Genomic DNA, 17,380 nt, shown 5'->3' with positions numbered 1-17,380 from the left:
AGCTGAGCGCCTCCCAAACACGGTGAAGCCTCAAGGTCTTCACTGTAATGATGCCCCAGTGACAGGATGTCTGCCACAGATGCTGCTGGTGCCATGCCAGATCCCCTTTCCTGGCTGTTGTCAGTGTTGGCTGCTAATGGGTCATAGCTGGTTACCTGTGGGGCTGCCCCAGCCAACCCCCACTGAGGCCGACATGGGCAGGGGGGCAGCTCTGAAGTGCAGTGTGTGCTCAGAACTTCCTGAGGGACCAAATGACATTAGTTTCCAGCTGAGATCCCATCACTGGCTCTTTTTGCCACCTGATCTGACTTCCCACTCCCCTTTTCCAGAGAGCACTTGGCAATAGTACTTATTCCCCTTGGACAGAATCCTTGTCTCAGGCTCTGAGTCTAGGGCCCCAAGCCTAGAAATGTCTCTAAGGGATACAGGCTCAAAGCGCTTTGCACAGGCTAGAGATCATGACTAGTATCTTTATTGAGTTCTGTGTGGTGTCGGTTACCTGTAGGTTTTCAGCGAAGCCCGTAGACTCACAGATTGGGGTGGCCATCTCCTTTGTGTGGGGCCAGGCCAGAGGCCCTAAGTGCTGGTATGGCAGCTCCTCTCCAGGAGCTCCAAGGCTCCTCCCAACTGGAGACAAGGTATAAGAATCTAGATCAAGGGTCAGACGTTGGAGTCTAGCATAGCTGTGTGGCTTTGGCCAAGATCCTTACTATTTTTTTTATTAGTTTTTTTTCCATAAAAATATTTATTTATTTTAAAGAGCAAGTGAGACAGAGAGGAGCAGAGGGAGAAGAAAGGAGAAACAGAATCTGGAGCAGACTCCCTACTGAGTACAGAGCCCGACATGGAGCTCAATCCCAAGACCCTGAGATCATGACCTGAGCCAAAACCAGAAGTAGGATGCTCAACCCTCGGAGCCACCCCAGGTGCCCCAAGATCCTTAGCATTCTGAACCAGTTAGTTCTGACCCATGAAATGAGCATTGTAGGCAAGCCACTCCCTGAGGTTTCTTTTAGGGTTGAAATTCCATTGTTGCTCCCTGATTGCTTGTGTGGGTTCTTTTGGGTTGTAAGGAGCAGAGACCACTCTGTGTTGCAAGACCTCCTGAGATGTGAGGGCGCCCGTACAGCTGGGCTCCTCAGGAGGGCATCCCTTCTCTTTGGTCCCAACACTCTTCCTATGAGTCAGTCTTGCTCCTTCCTACAGTTGCCATCACCTCTACTCTGTAACAGATGCTTGTAGAACTAAATTTGTTTTTTCTTGAGGCAAGATGACTGAAGTTTCTAGCAGCAGAGACAGAGAGACACCTTGGAGCAGACCTTCGTTTCTGGAAGGTCATTGACTGGTTAAACTCATGTAAAACAAATTCTCACTGCTGGTCTCAAACTAGCCCTGGACTTGGGCAGCATTTCAAATGCAGATGCTTCAGGACAGCGTGTTAGCGGTTATGTTTAGTAATGATAATCTAAATATCATTTTTAAAAACGATTTATTTATTTGAGAGAAAAAGAACATGTGCACAGAGGGGAGGGACAGAGAGACAATCTTAAACAGAACCCTTGCTAAGTGTGGAGCCTGTCTTGGGGCTCAATATCATGACCCTGAGATCATGACCTGAGCCCAGATCATGAGTCAGATGCTCCACAGCTGAGCCACCCAGGCGCCCCTAAAAATAATCATTTTGAAAAGGCTAGGGGATCCCTGGGTGGCTCAGCAGTTTGGCGCCTGCCTTCAGCCCAGGGCGTGATCCTGGAGTCCCAGGATCAAGTCCCACACTGGGCTCCCCGCAGGGAGCCTGCTTCTCCCTCTGCCTGTGTCTCTTCCTCTGTGTGTGTGTCTCTCATGAATGAATAAATAAATAAATAAATAAATAAATAAATAAATAAATAATCTTTAAAAAGAAAAGAAAAGTCTGTTATTAAGCAAAGCCCCTGGGAATGGGGGCCTCTGAAATGTGGCAAGGACCTGAAATTTTTTCATTCGTGAGGGGCTGAGCTGGTCCTTCTCCTGGCACTTGAAAACCTGTTTGAGACGAGCAGTGCCCCAGACATTAGGCTTAAAGCCTGTGAGCTCAGGAGAACCTTTGTTTACAGGAGCAGTGTGAGCTGTGTCCGTGTGCGAGGCTAGAGGGGCTCTGGGGGAAGGGTGGCATGGGGGTGCACATGGGGTCCTTCGAGGTGAGAGAAACAGGCTGGGGGACACAGGGGACAGGATGAGCACACCCAGAAATCACCGGGTGTGTGTGTGGCCTGGGGCTCCCACAGGAAGCGCAGATCACACAGAGTTCTTGGGATCTGGGAGGGCTCGGTCTTGATTTGGACCTAACAAGTGTATTTCAGCTGGTGAAGGGGGACTCGCTGGCCACCTTTCCCACCTCCTGTCTTGTGTCTGCTGTGGCACCTGCTGCCTTGTCGTTGATGCTGCTCTGTGCCACGGCCCTTGGCTTCCTCATGCCCTGCTCTGTGTGTCCTTCTCTTGGTCTCATACGCAGAGTCCCCGAGGTGGATTTTGGTGTTGCTGGCCACTGTCCCTTTAGGGAGTCCTCGGACATTCCATTCTCCTTGGCACTGTGGACGATGCCAGCGACCTTTGGGATGGTGCCTGTGGCCGCAGACTCCCGCCTGGTCCAACAGCTATGGCCAGGGGGGCGGAGGGCCAAAGGATAAATCCTGGGGGCTGATGAGGACATGCCCGAGCACGAGTCCCCAGATGGGGACAAACTGACAGGCAGTGGAATGTCTAGCTTGTGCAGCCAGAACTCTGCTTTCTCACTAAACTTTTACTGTGCAAATCCCTCATTTAGCAGATTATCCAAATGCCTTGTGCCATTTTTCTCTTAAGACTTAATTTCTCGTATTTTTGGCTGATCTCCAATGCTAGCATTTGGACATCACCTGGTGGGCCATTTCCTTGTGTGAGAAGTCCCCAAAGACTTGGGTGAAATTTTTCAGGTCGGGGACTGTGGTGTCGGACACTGGGAGGCCAGAGAACAGGTCTCTGGCCTGGTTGTCTGAATGTTGGCTGCCATCAGATGTGTGCTCTGGGTCTAGTCCTGTCTCTCAAATGAATAAAAGTTGGAGATGGAACAAAAACATCACTTTGGGAGCTTCTATCAGTTCCTATTGCCTCCTCCTTGGTTGGTATGTATTTATAGTCACTTCTCATTTCCTGAAAAGTGTTATAAAATGGGACTGTTTTCTTGGCCATCATTGGGGCATATTCAGGAAACATTAACAATATGAGAAAATTGAGAAATAGGACCAGTAAATACAACAGTCCCATTTATTAGGCAACTCTCAAAAACCCCCCAAAGATCACTGAAAGGTCATATCCTGTGAACTCAATGCAATAAAATTAGAAATAATAAAAATTTCTGTACGTTCAGGGACTTAAAAACACACGAATAATTTACAGATCACAGAAGAACATGTAATTTCAATATTTGTGAAAGGATGGCTGTGAAAACATTACATTTCAAAACTTGTGCCACACTGGGGTGCCTGGGTGTCTTAGTCCAATGAGCACCTGACTCTTGATTTTGGTTCGGGTCTCAGGGTTGTGGGATCAAGCCCTGCATTGGGTTCTGTGCTCAGCGGGGAGTCTGCTGGAGATTCTTTCTCTGCCTCTCCCTCTGCTCTTCCCTCCACTCATGCACTCTCTCTCTCTCAAATAAATAAATAAATCTTAAAAAAGGGGTGGGGGGACTCCTGGGTGGCTCAGTTGGTGAAGCGCCTGCCTTCATCTCAGGTCATGGTCTCAGGTCATGATCTTGAGGTCCTGGGATCCAGTCCCACACTGGGCTCCCGGCTCATCGGGGAGTCTGCTTCTCCTTCTCTCTCTGTCTCTCAAATGAATAGAATCTTAAAAAAACCCCACAGCTTGTGCTGCACAATGCAAGTAGCAATTAGAGGGAAACTAGCCTTAAATGCACTCATTTGAAGAGAAGAAAATTTGAAAATCAAAAAGTGAAGAGCACAACTTAAAATGTTAGAAAACATACAACAGAAAGTACCTGAAGAAGAATATAGATAAAAGTTGATAGGATAGTAAACAAAATACTATTAGAGACTCAATAAAACCCCAACTGATTCTTTGAAAAGACAAATAAAATAGACCCCCAGCTAAAAAGAGAGAAGGCACACATAAATGATGTCAGAAGCAGGAAGGAGGTTGTAGCTATGGGCACAGCAGAGATTTTGAAAAATCACAAAAGAAAAAAAAAAAGATTAAAAGAAAATCACAAAAGAATACCATAGTTTATAACAACTTATGGTCACAAGAAATGCTTACTTTTCTTGAAGAATGTAAATTACCCGAAGAGACTTAAACAATCTGAATATACCTATTGAGTCCAGAGTAACTGAATTAGTTGTCAACTCTAACTGCCCCCCTGAACCCTTCAAATCAAGATGGGAGGCCAAGGTAGCTTTAACTGGGAAGATTGGTCAGCCTTTCATGAAGATATGATCCCTCATCTATAGTCAGTTCCAGAGAATGGGGAGAAACATTTCCAAACTCTTAATGAGGTCAAGCAAAACCTTGGAACTGAAACCAAGCAAGTGCAACACAACGAAGGAAGGTTTTTAGGTCAATGTCACTTAGGAATATAACCACAAAAATCCAAAATAAATATTAGCAAATCAAATCCTGAAATATATTGAAAAATATGGCATGGCCAAGAAGATTTTTATTGAACAAATATGTGGATTGTTCAGCATCAGAAAAATCTGTTAGAAAATATCCTCCTTCGACAGATTAATGGAGATAAAAACAGGATCATCTCCACAGATGAGGAAAAAGCTTTAGTTAAGATTAGATGTATTTGTAATAAAAAACTCAAACCGAGGGATGCCTGGGTGGCTCAGCAGTTGAGTGCCTGCCTTCGGCCCAAGGCGTGATCCTGGAGTCCCAGGAACAAGTCCCACGTCTGGCTCCCTGAGTGGAACCTGCTTCTCCCTCTGCCTGTGTCTCTGCCTCAATCTCTCTGTGTCTCTCATGAATGAATAAATGAAATCTTAAAAAAAAGAAAACAAAAAACCTCAAACCAAAAACAAAACCCAAACACACCTCCCTTTCATAGTTACCTCTGTTGTCTGTTCCTATGACTTGTTTCAAAAGTAATGAGATCTTTTTGAGACTATATTTCAAAGTTAGCGAAGTTGATACATTACTGGTTGTAGACATTTCATTGAAGATTTATTGATTTCGATTTTGCAGATTTCTTTTGGTATTTTGAAATATAAATAGTCTTCAACATCCTTATAATTTTACACATGTAAGCACTCGGCTTTGTGCCTATGGCTAATGGATAAATGGACCTGTTTGGGGGAATTATATATTCCTATCTTTCCCTCTTTGCCTATGCATCCAATAAATGGAGTTACTTCCTTATTATGGTGCAAGATTCTCCATTTGGCTGACTCTGTAGTTAGGTATCCAGAACCTAAATAAGACAAAGGGGATAAGATTGATGTTGTTTAAGGGTACAAACTTGCAAGGCATAGTAAGTAAGCCACAGCGATCTAACCCACAGGATAGCGAGTTTAGACAGCAATATTGTACTATAATTATGTACTGTGATGGTATAAATAGAACTGCGTCGTATTACAATATAGAAATTTATTGAAGCAACACATTTTACATCGTGGACTTCCACATGTTATACATAAAATGTAAAAGTAAAAAAATAACCCCAAATAGGCTGCATATTCACACCAGACTTTTGTGGCTGGGGCCGATGGGAGAGTGGTGTCCTCTAGTGCCCATTTGGAGAACTGACGTTGAGTACCTTGGACTTTGCTAAGAGGGCTTTTCTTCTTTTCTTTTCTTTTTTTCTTTTCTTTTCTTTTCTTTTTTTTTAATTTTTATTTATTTATGATAGTCACACAGAGAGAGAGAGAGAGGCAGAGACACAGGCAGAGGGAGAAGCAGGCTCCATGCACCGGGAGCCTGACGTGGGATTCGATCCCGGGTCTCCAGGATCGTGCCCTGGGCCAAAGGCAGGCGCTAAACCGCTGCGCCACCCAGGGATCCCTCTTTCTTTTCTTTTCTTTTCTTTTCTTTCTTTTCTTTTCTCTTCTTTTCTCTCTTCTCTCTTCTTCTCTCCTCTCCTCTCCTCTTTTTTCTCTCCTCTCCTCTTCTCTTCTTTCTCTTTCTTCTCTTCTCTTCTCTTCTTTCTCTTCTCTTCTCTTCTCTTCTCTTCTCTTCTCTTCTCTTCTCTTCTCTTCTCTTCTCCTCTCCTCTCCTCTCCTCTCCTCTCCTTTCTCTTTTTTCTTCTTCTCTTCTCTCTCTCTTTAAGATTTTATTTATTTATCCATGAGAGATGCAGAGAGAGGCAGAGACACAGGCAGAGGGAGAAGCAGGCTCCCTGCAGGAAGCTCGATGTGGGACTCGATCCCAGGACCCCGGATCACTGCCGGAGTGGAAGGCAGACGCTCAACCACTGAGTCACCCAGGTGTCCCAATAAATATTTCTTGAATGAATAGAGCCATGAGGCTTTTCGGAAATCTCCTTGAAAGTGAGTCAGAAAAACCGACTTGTCGAAGTAAGTTGTCCCGTAAGCGATGGCACTGAAGGTGGATGGCTGATAGGGAAAGGAAAATTCGAAGCACAGAAACTTGGTGCGTGTTTCTTTCCAGGGTTTCAAGAGGAAATAAGATGGAAACTAGAGTAACTTTCTGAAGATTGCCAAAAAAAAAAGCTAACAATGAAAGCTTGCTCTGAATAGGCTAATATAGGGACGCCTGGGGGGCTCAGTGGTTCAGGTCGTGGTCCCAGGGTCCTGGGATCGAGTCCTGCATCGGGCTCCCCGCAGGGAGCCTGCTTCTCCCTTTTCCTGTGTCTGTCCCTCTTTCTCTGTGTCTCTCATGAATAAATAAAATCTTAGCAAACAAAACCAAATAGCCTAATACATCCTAAGAGGGAAGAGCTGTGATGTGGTTGGTGCACCGAGTCCCTGGCTGAGCCCCCCTCAGCACCGGGGGAGGGAAGCTTGCGATAAAAGCAGGGAAAGCAGCGACAAGCTGTGGAGGAGCTGTGGGCTGTTTTCATCTGTAACTAAATCTTCACAATGTGGAGGCTCTGAGGGAAGTTTGAGCACTTGCTGGATGTTCAATAATACAGTTTATTAGTTTCCCCTTAGTTATAACTAGGTTACTGCATTTACGTTAATAAAAGATCTGTAATTTCAGAGATTCATATGGAATGAAATGCTGTCTGGGATTTGCTTCGACCAGCCCTGGGGGATGGGGAGGAGAGGCGGGAGTCGGGGTAGGGCACAGGGACTACGTGTTGAGAATTTAAAGTCGGGTGGCAAGTAACTCATTCTATCACTGTCCTGTGTTAGAAAGTTTCCTAATAACAACTTAAGGTGTGCTTGTACCCAATCTTTCTCGCCTTTTGAAATTTCCCTTCTTAATACTGCTAGCAAAGCTAGTGCTGGTGGGGGGGACGAAATGGTTGCGATCAGTCCCTGCCCACCCCTTGGAAGGAAGGCTCTGGAAGGCTCCCCGGGGCATCCTTATAAAGAGCAACTGTAAAGAAACCAGCATGCACAGCTTGCAGTCTGTTTAAAATGGTAATTTCCTGGGGAAGGTCCAAGTAGCAGGGTGCACATTCCAGTGCTGCGCCTTCATCAGGCTCTGCGAAGCCTTCCCTAAAGGCTGGCGGTTCAGGGGAGCATCTGATCCCTGCCCGGCTTGGCCTGGAGGCTGTCCCCTGGCGCTCCAGGTGACCTGCCCCTTGGAGCCTGGAGCTGATGTTTCCACTGGCGGGAGGCGTTAAGAGATCTTCAGTCAAACGAGAGACATGCTCAGAGAGGACTACGATGGGATGGGAGGGCGGCTCCCTCTCTCTGCTCCTCCCTTTGCCTTCACTTGCTTTTGTGGGGTACCAGGGACCCACTCCTAAAATTCGAGGCTCGCATACTTTGCCAGCTCCTCTGTGCCTGCTGGGCACTCCCAGGGCTTAGGTTACAATCTGAGTTACTATTTATTAGGGACCCCTCACCCCACGGGATGGGCCCTTTCTCATTTACAAGCATGGTCTCATTCAGTGGTCCCACTGCGAGTCTCTGAAGTGTGTTCCACTTTCTCCATTTTATTTTATTAAAGATTTTATTTATTTGAGAGAGAAAGAGAGAGAGCACAAGATGGGGGGAGGGTCAGAGGGAGAAGTAGACTCTCTGATGAGCAGGGTAACAGATGAGGGGCTCAATCTGGGGACACCGGGATCATGCCCGGAGCCGAAGGCAGACCCTCAACCACTGAGCCACCCAAGTGCCCCTCATTAATTGATTTTATGATGTCAAACCAACCTTGCACTCCTGGAATAAATCCCACTTTTTCATGGTCTATAATTCTTTTCATATATTTATGGATTTAGAATGCTAGTATTTTGCTGAGGATTTGTGTAGCTGTGTTCATAAGAAAAGTTGATCTATGTTACATTGGTATAATTGGTATATGTTGATATGTATACACATGGATAGATAGATATCGTGTGTGAGTGTGTGTGTGTGTGTGTGTGTGTGTGTGTGTGTGTGTGATATCTGTCTGTTTTGGGAAGAAGTATTTTCTAAATGTAATTGACCTAGGGTTGCTACCTGAGGATGACAGGCTGGCGTCACCAGCGAGCACCAGCAGGAGACCACAGAGAGTCCTCCCCAGTGGTCAGAGAGCCAGGGCAGAAAGCAGGAGTTGGGAAAGCATACCCATGGAGGCGGAGCTGGAAGCTGCCAGAGCCAGGATCCAGGGGGACTCAGAGTCAGGACTTTGGAGGCAGGAGCAGGAGAGAAAAAGGGCAGGCTGGTCCTGGGAGCACCTGCTCAGGAGTCAGGAGGTGAGAGGGAGTTGGGGTCCTCTTGATCTACATGATCAAGTAGAGGTCCACTTGATTGCTCCTGGCTCCCACCCAAGACTTGGCGCAGCTTTACCTGCCCGAAAGTTTGTGCCCTTTCCAGCTGTGTTGCACTGTCACTTAGGGAGACTTCTGTGGTCCTGATGCTTATAATTCATTAAGCTTCTGGTACTCATGTGATCAAATCCTGGTGAAGTGTGGCCAAAAACATCATGGGCCAGGAGTCAGGATACGTGGATGCCATACCTTTAGAGTTAACTGTATTTATTTATTTTTAAAAGAAAGATGATGGGACGCTTGGGTGTCTCAGTCGGTTAAGCATCTACTTTTGGCTCAGGTCATGATCTCGGGGTCCTGGGATTGAGTCCCACATTGGGCTCCCTGCTCAGCGGGGAGCCTGTTTCTCCCTCTCCTTCTCCCGCTCCCCCTGCTCATGCTCTCTCGCTTTCTGCATCAAATAAATAAACAAAATCTTTAAAAATAAATTAAAAAATAAAAAAAAGATGACTTTAAAAACTTTAAAGTGTTCTTCTAGCTTTATTGAAATATTATTGGCATGTAACATATGTAAGTCAGGTATACAATGTGATGATTTGATAACCCGTATGTGTTGCAAAATGATTACCACACTAAGGTTAGTTAGCACCACCTCTCATCTCTGCACCTCTCACATAATTACTTTTTTTTGGCGTATGTAATGATGACATTTCTGAGAAGCAGAAAGGGTCGACTCAATCCTTAGCTCAAGTGACACGCTTGGGGGGGATCCCAAAGCCACCATCTGCAAAGTAGACTTTTTTTTGAAGATTTTTAAAAAAATTATTATTCATGAGACACACAGAGAGAGGCAGAGACACAGGCAGAGGGAGAAGCAGGCTCCCTGCGGGGAGCCCGATGCGGGACTCAATCCCAGGACCCCAGGATCATGATCTGAGCCCAAGGCAGACGCTCAACCACTGAGCCACCCAGGAGCCCTTGTAAAGGAGACGTTTGGGGAAGTTTCTGTTTAGCTCAAAAGTACTCACGAGTGTTGAATGATTCTTTATTATCTCTATCCATATGGTCCATCAGAGCCTCAGCACTAGCCCATAGCCCATGGAGCAGGAGCACCCACATTTGAGAAGCAGGAGGCAGATGACTCTGAGGTGCTTTCTGGTTCCGGGCATGAGCAGTTGTGGCTTCTGCCCAGGCCCAAGAAGGTCAGGGGCAGGGGAGGGGGTGCTGAACACACCTGCTCCCATTCACATATGGAGCTCGCCTCCAACCTGGCTTCTTTTCTGTGCTTTTCTTCAGCAGGGAAGCAACAGCCTGGGAATTAGAGCTTCAGCTCTTGGCACCGGAGATGGTCATGTCCTCCCAGTGTTTCCTCCTGTGTGGTGGGGGGTGGCCTCAGGGGGCAGGGAAGCTGTTAATTAGTCCCAAACATCATCTTGTCTGGCATTAATGTTGGCCAAGGTCAGCGGTCGGAGGGGTCCAGAGCTGATGGTGGAAGGAAGAGGGTGCTGGAGCCATAGAGGGGAGCAGGCCCCTCCGAGAACCATGGCTACCGAGGCCCCCCTGGCCGAACAAAATCCCCTCAGAGCTCGGGGCCTGCTGGGGTGACGGGGCTCAGGGCAGGTAGATCAGGCCAGGTGTGCTGATGGGGCCTCTGAGACTTCTATTTGTGAGGCATGAACCCGCCATCAACAGGTAAATGCCCTGTCCCCAGAAGATTCTGTAATAGAGAGAGAAACAACACGTCTAGTGGCTGCCTGGGCTGTTTGGAGCAATCACATTATTCTGAACGGAGGTGAAGCCGGTCCAGGTGTGTGCAGGCTGGAGCCTACTGCTCGGGAGACACTCCTGTTTTTAACACACTCAGTGCCAAGACCCTGGCAGGACCTCGGTGCTGGGTACAGCGGGCCGGGGGGCCTCATGGCACGGCTGTGAGCGAAACCCAGAGCATGGCTCTGCTGTTTTATTCCCAAACTGTGGGGTGCTGGGGTTGAGTGTCAGGGCTGCTGTGCCCTGCAGGGCCCGCAGAGCTTGGATGTGCAGAGAGAGAAGATACAAGAGAAAGAGGTGCACATCCTGGAAGGTGGGGAATTAATCCCTGATGAAGCCAGGTGGGATCACCTTCGTCCCCTAGGAGAAGGAGTAAGCCCCTTTCCTGTCCGCAACCCATTGTCCTTTCCCTGGCACTGTCACAGTCTGCTCCTCTAGACATGTTTATCTTGGGGGAGCCTCCATCCAGTGACAGCAGACTCTCGTCACCCTACTGGCTGACCAAACTCTGAGCTCCCCACTTCCTTCCTGTGGGGGAAGAGCTCAGGACAGACTGAGGGGTGTCATATCTAGGGACTCTGAGGGAATTCTCAGGTTCGATTAGGGAAGAGGCACACATATTTTCTTTATTTTTTTTTCAAGTTGTTTTGTTTTGTTTCGTTTTGTTTTAGTGATCTCCACACCTGACACAGGGCTTGAACTCATGATCCTGAGATCAAGAGTCACAGGCTCATATGACAGAGCCAGCCAGGTGCCCCTACATGTACTCTTTAAACAAAGGCAGTTCCCCAGGGGACATCTGCAGCTGCCCTTGACCGGGAGGGTGGGCGGTGGCAGGTACTCTGGCCCAGAGAGGCGGAGATCATCTCCCCCAAATCCTGGGGCCCCAGGCTGCTGAGCACAGGCCTCCCCTTTACGGCCTCCTGAGGGGGTGGTGGTGGTCCCGGCTAGCACCCGAAGGCAGCCCGAATTTCTGTTCCTCCAGCCACACAACCTAAGGAGGAATGTGTAACTCCTGGGATATATGTCAAGAAACTTGGAATGAAGGAGCGTGTGGTTTTTCTCATTCATTCATTCATTTATTCATTCACCTGCTCCCTCCTTTGTTCGTCCACAGCTGTGGGCACCATCCCATATGTGCTGGCACTGTTTCGGGAGCTGGGGATGTAGTCGGAAGCAGGAGCGATGCCGTCCTTGCTGCAGGAAGCTCTTCTCGTGGGCAGCAGTGTTCTGAAGATGTGGAAACGAACCAGGCTCCCAGAGGAGCAGCATGCTGCGGAGGTCACGTCGCGGCCCAGACCTTCCCTTCCGTTCAGCAGAATTTGCACGGTACGGTCATGTCGTGCAACCATCTCACCGCCATCCATCCTTGGAAAGCTGAAACTCTATGCCTATTAAACCCTAATTCCTCTCTCCCGAAATCTTTGCTTTTTATAGGTGAACAAATCTGGAGAATTTGGAGAAACTTCTGGAAGAAGAACCAGTGTGAAACCATCTCTCCTCACGGGGAGCTCTGGGAAGCTGTAAAGCTGCTGCAGAATTTCCCAGGATTTCCCCTTCCCCTTATGTTGACATGTTCCCTCCTTTTGGGTGGTTTTCTTTACATCAAAATCGGGTCTCTCGCTAGCTTTTTTTTTTTTTTTTAATTCTCGCTAGCTTTTAACTACCCTTGACCTTTCAAAAGTCTGATATAAACACATTATTAACCTTCTAAAAGCTGTTCTGCTACCATTATCGATCACTCGGGGTTTAAGAACTTTCTATTTTCACTGTCGATTCTGGTCTCTGGGACCCTTCTGCCTGGCCTGTGTCTCTCTAGAAACTTCCAGAAGCAATTCAACTCTTTAATCCCTTTGCTGCCAGCTGAGTTGGTGCTCACCCCCCTCTGCTGAGTCTCCTTTGGAGAAGAGGGGACAGCAAAACAAAGATTTCAGGAATCAAAACCCAAAATAGCAGCAGCATCAGGAAAAACAAAACAAAACAAAACAAAACAAAACATTCAGACAACCCCTAAACCAAAAACATACAAGAAAAGAAAAAAAGTTAAGAGCACCCTTGGGGAATCCCAGAGCGGAGAGAGGATGATGGCTGCAGCTTGGGCACGGCCGGGCCCAGAGGCTCCAAGGAGACGTAAACCAGAAGGAAATTCATTGCAAATCCCGCTTACTTCTTCTCCAGCCAGCAGCTTGGTGGCAGGAGCAAATGTCCTGGGGTACTGCACAGGGGTAGAAAAAGTCCTGCTAGGTGGCCCCAGAATCATGCGTAGGTGGAGCAACTGGCTGCCCCTCTACATCTCGGCCTCCCTCCCCAACACCCCTTGCCTGGGGATTAAAGCCTGGGGGCGCACTGCTTCTCCTGTCAGTATAGCTTGGGCCCCTTGAGCTCCGGGTTGTGACTTCGAGCACCACGTTGGATGTAGAAATGGCTTAAAAACAAAATCTTTAAACAAAAATGAAAGAAAGAAGAAAAAAAAAAAAGCCTGGAAAGATTGCCTCTTCCCAAGGACATCTTGAGTCTAGATTCTGATATTGGGAAAATTTGCAGCAAAGGAGAGAGAAATTGGGTGGTAGCCTGAGGGGAGAGTGGGGTAAGGGACATTTCTTTTCTTTTTAAAAAATTGTATTTATTTATTTGACAGAGAGTGAGAGAGAGACAAAGAGAGACAGAGATTCTAAGCAGGGGGTGGGGGGTAGGGAGGGTTGGGGAGAGGGAGAAGGAGAAGCAGACTCCCCGTTGAGCAGGGAGCCTGATGGGGGACTCATCCCAGGGCCCTGAGATCATGACCTGAGCCGAAGCAGACGCTTCACCGACTGGGCCACCCAGGCACCTTGGGGATTTTCTTCTTTACAGTTGGGAGAACTGCACGGTCGCCTGCTGACCACAGTGGTCCAGTAAGAGAGGGCACAGATGGCCCGGGGCAGGGGCACTCACCACAGCCAGGTCCTTGAGAAGGGTGAAGAATAGAGGCTGATATACACTCGGAGGAGCTGGGCTCAGGCCGGGGTCTGGACAGGGGGGTCGCGGTTAGGGAAGGCAAGCTGCGCCTGTGGCACAGCCCAAGGCCGGGGCAGTGGGTAGGGGCTGTAGTAGTGGGGCTTTGGGACCGTTTCTGTTTTCCAAAAGAAAGAAGAAGAGAGGTCATCCACGGAGTGGGGATGGGGAGGTGGGGGGAGCGTTAGAAGAGAGAAGCTAGGAAGTAGCTGGCTAGGTGGCTAGGGCAGCCGGGGCATGACTGGCAGGGACACGAGTGGGGCGGGGCGGTGTGGGGGGACTGGCCAGTGTTCAGAGCCCCTCTGGGACAGGGATCAGGAATGGAAGAGAACCGGCCAGCAGGTCTGCATGCCCCCCACCAATCCTCCCAGCCCCTGCCAGCGCTTCAGGGGCTGGCCTCTCCTGCCCACTATCAGAGTCTTCCCTGGTGGGGTAAGTTAGTCCAAGGCAGTTTTGCTCTAACACTTCCCATTGGGCTTCCCACTGATCCCCTCTCCCAGGGAGGCTGCAAAGCAGAGGTTCTCATCCTCCCAGAGGGTCACACACCCGCCCTAGGGAAGACCTTCCTGCTTGCATTTCGGTTCTTGCTCTGGCCTGGTGTTTCCTTACTGCTTTGTTGCTTTCTGGATGCTTTCGAGAAGAAGGAATCATTTTTATCCTATTTGATTTCAGTTGTTTCCAGTATGGGTATGAATAACACAGGGAGGACGGGTTAGTCATGACCTTTTGGACTTCTCTGCCTACTCTGTCTCTATGGTCTTAGACTGAGTGTCCCCAAACTAAAGTGTTCATCTCACACCCCCCCCCAACAGGGGCCTTCCACAGCTCTGTCTCATGAAGGCCTCTAGAAGTGCTGTGACCCCAGACATTCCACAGCCAATTAGCCTGGGGTGACCCCTGGCCTTTCCATGAATGAGAAAATGGTGTCTCTTCTTCAAGTTAAACATTTATAAATAAGCATATCATTTCTTAATAATTACCGTAGTAAACAAGGACTCTGTTTGAATAAGACATTTAATTCCGTCAGAAAACTGTCAAAATATACAAATTTAGTCACAAGAGACTTCCCTACCATCTGCCAAAGTTGTAGTAAACACACAATTCTTGTCTATGAAGTTAAACAGCTTATTTCAAAACACAATGTTTTGAAATAAGGAAATGTCTATATCGCCGATAGCACTCCCTTGGATATGGCACCCTGAACACTTGTAAGAGCAACCCTGAATTAGCCTCTTTAGCGATTATTTCGTTGTTTCCATCTTTTAAATACATCATCAATCTGTTTCTCTTTCCCTATGTATCTAGCTTGGACTATTGCAGTACCTTCTGGCTGGTCTTCCTACCCCCAGCCTGACCCCACCCCCACCCCCACGCACCTGCGCCCTCGGGGTCTGCCATTCTCTCTCTGCCTGAGTGTGCTTTGCCGGGGAAAAAAAGCACATATCCACGACGTAGGGACTTAGGGTAGGCGGAAGCTCCGGTGTGCAGATTCTTCCTCCGGTGTCTTATTATATCTTCCATGACAGTATCTGCCAGAGAAAATGAACGGTTTATTTTGTTTATAAGTTTGTTTCCCCACCTGGTTGTTTCTCCGCCTTGTAGGGTTTACAGCGTTTCCCCTTTGCTCCCATGGCACCCTGAACACATCTCTATGACAGCACATGTTATATTGGCCTATAACCACAGGTGCCGTCCCTCTTCCCATCATTTGAGCTCCTTGAATGGAGATTTGTCCTGCAGGTCTCTGAGCCCCTGTGTCTAATACGGTGCGTGGCCCGGTAGACGACTCCTTATTTGCACAGTTTGTGCCTTCCAGGCTTATATGATTCTTAGAAGGCCAGCCCTCTCCCTCATTGCCCCCTCTGAGAAGGGAGAAGGGAGAAGGGAGAAGGGAGAGTAGGGCTGGGGAGGCGCTTTTGCTGCCCTTGTCATTAGCCACACAGCCACTAGGGGGCAGGGAACCCCCATCCTTCCCCCAGATCCCCGCCCAACCAGCCTTCCCCACAAAATTCGATTTTCCACAGGCCCTTGTGCTGAGAGATCATTTTAAAAAAAATGGTCGACTCAGCGTATGATCAACTTGCTAAATCAATGAGGAGTTACATGAAGCTGGGGTTTTACTCAGAAAGCTCCCCAAACGCTTCATACTTTAGAACAAGAGAGCTTTTTCTGAACTCAATGGACTATTTTCTCTATTTTGGGGAAATGACATTCCACTGGGGCTGTGACTCTTTGGCCCTGAACTGACCTCCACTCTTGGGAGCCACATGGTTGGGATGATCACAGGATGGGATTGAAGGCTTTTCATCTAATTATTTTAGTGAACTGATTTTATGTGAATTGATCTAGCACCCAAAAGAGGGTGGAGATTGTTTCTAGAACAGATCCTCCTTACTGGGGGCATCCACAGGGTGGGGAACGCGGGAGGCTTTTCTCAGCAAGATGTAGCCTGTGTAGATCCGAGCCCTGTGTGGCAGTGCCAGTATCCCCAGGCTTTCTTTGGCTTCCTAATTAGGTAGCATGTGAAGACCAGCCCAAGGGGAGGTGGATCCCTTGGGATAGAGCAGCCCCTCAAGACCTGTCACCGCCCCCCGCCCCCCCTTCCTTCCTCTGGGTCTCTGGAAGTACCAGAGCCTGGTGTGTGGATGAACCACCAGGACACGACCTACTCTCAGAGAATAAGGCTAGTCACGAAATGGCCAACACTGTCTGATTCCATCCATAGGAAGTATCCGAAGCCCTCAAAATCACAGAAATAGAAAGTAGAGGTGGTTCCTACCGGCTGGGGGTGGAGGACCAGAATTAGGGGGCTGATGAGCACAGAGTTTCATTGTTGCAGGACTGGAAAGTTCTGGAGCTCTTTGCACAACAAAGGTATTTGAGGCTCCTGAACTGTGCACTTAAATATGGCCAAGACGGGGATCCCTGGGTGGCGCAGCGGTTTAGCGCCTGCCTTTGGCCCAGGGCGCGATCCTGGAGTCCCGGGTCCCGCATCGGGCCCCTGGCATGGAGCCTGCTTCTCCCTCTGCCTGTGTCTCTGCCTCTCTCTCTCTCTATCTCTCTTTCTCTCTCTGTGACTATCATGAATAAATAAATAAAATCTTTAAAAAAAATAAAGAACCCATGGATATTAAAAAAAAATATGGCCAAGACGGTAAATTTATGTAATGCGTGTTGCCTTTTAAAAACCATAACAAGGGCAGCCCCGGTGGCGCAGCGGTTTAGCGCCGCCTGCAGCTTGAGGTGTGGATCCTGGAGACTCGGGATCGAGTCCCGCGTCGGGCTTCCTGCGTGGAGCCTGCTTCTCCCTCTGCCTGTGTCTCTGCCTCTCTCTCTCTGAATGAATGAATGAATGAATGAATAAATCTTAAACAAACAAACAAACCCATAACAAAGTAAGTCTTTCCCAGTGTTGGGCTGCCTTCTGCCGTAGAAAGCTTTCGGAAGGGCTTCGTTTATAAGCTACCGGAAAGCTCTAGCATTTCAAAGGTCTTAACTTGCCCTAGAAAGGACCTGATGGCCTGGGAGGCAGCGCGTTCTGCGGCGAGGTTGGAGGGTCCCCCTGGAAGGGCGTGAGGCGTTGCTGGGGGCTGCGGGTGGGAGAAGGGACACAGGCCTTCCCGGCTTCGGCGGACTTGGGGAGGGGTGGCGGAGGTCACCCTGAAGGACCACCTGCCTTTGCCGGGCGCCGTCCCCGCACAGGCCACTGGCCGGCTCGGCCTCTGCAGGCTCCGCGGCGTCCTTCCCGGGGGCGGCCCCCCCTCCCCC

The 17,380-nt window shown here is 48.6% G+C and overlaps 1 protein-coding gene across 1 annotated transcript in view; it reads left to right on the top strand.

Annotated features, from left to right (window-relative positions):
- LOC140605073 (uncharacterized) overlaps window positions 1–12,312 on the top strand; it is a 28,730-nt gene extending 16,418 nt beyond the window's left edge. The window contains exons 2-3 of the mRNA XM_072777061.1: window positions 11,739–11,950; window positions 12,059–12,312. The gene's annotated coding sequence lies outside the window, so the exon portion shown is untranslated. The remainder of the gene's footprint in view (window positions 1–11,738; window positions 11,951–12,058) is intronic.
- Window positions 12,313–17,380: the final 5,068 nt, after the last annotated feature.

Source organism: Canis lupus, chromosome 15 (genome assembly GCF_048164855.1).
Source record: "Canis lupus baileyi chromosome 15, mCanLup2.hap1, whole genome shotgun sequence".
Lineage (NCBI taxonomy): Eukaryota > Metazoa > Chordata > Mammalia > Carnivora > Canidae > Canis > Canis lupus.
This window is presented reverse-complemented; position numbering and strand designations above follow the sequence as displayed.